At 58.3% G+C, this 633-nt stretch overlaps 1 protein-coding gene across 1 annotated transcript in view; it reads left to right on the plus strand.

The window, feature by feature from the left end:
* Positions 1 to 633, plus strand: part of TOMM20 (translocase of outer mitochondrial membrane 20) — a 14,969-nt gene that overhangs the window by 670 nt on the left and 13,666 nt on the right. The window lies entirely within an intron of this gene.

A 633-nucleotide genomic window follows, 5' to 3' on the forward strand; every position in this document is an offset into this window, starting at 1 on the left:
GGCCCTGCCCGCGTCGCCAGGGTAAGAGGCAATGCCACAGAGACCGCAGGCCCGGCCTGCCCCCACCCCGCCCGGCACGGCACGGTATGGCATGGCATGGCACGGCACAGCGCGCCTGCGACATACCCGCCCCAGCCCCTCCACCCCGCGCCTGGGAAGGGCCCAGGGAGCTTGGACGCTGGGTTTTTTTCCTGGAGAAAATTTTCGGTTTCGGTTGAGAGAAAAGGTACTGTAGGGTTTGCAAACTGCATGTGCAGACAAAGCCTGCAGAGGGACTTTAAGCACCTGGTGTAGTTTTACATCCACTGTCTCTACTGTTTATGCATTTCTAGTATAAGCTCACTGGGTCCCACATAGAGCACCAGGGTGGGGTGGGATCTCCAGAGCACAGCTTCTCAACCTGGGGGTTGTGACGAAAAAGAGTGGGTGAGCAGACTTCAGAAATGGATCTGCAAACTTTAAACATGGATTTGTCTTTAAAGGGGACAAATGTGGGAAACCACAGCTTTTCTCTTGCAGGCTGGTTGAGCTCCAGGCTGCAAGGGGCTGCTTGGGGTCCCACAACCCCCTCCCCGCGCCACACAGACATGCACACCTGGGCAGTTGGGCCTAGGGGTTGGGGGGGGGGCAGCG

The sequence above is a fragment of the Gavialis gangeticus genome, unplaced genomic scaffold (genome assembly GCF_001723915.1).
Source record: "Gavialis gangeticus isolate Ggan-Ray unplaced genomic scaffold, GavGan_comp1, whole genome shotgun sequence".
In the NCBI taxonomy this organism is placed as follows: Eukaryota; Metazoa; Chordata; order Crocodylia; family Gavialidae; genus Gavialis; species Gavialis gangeticus.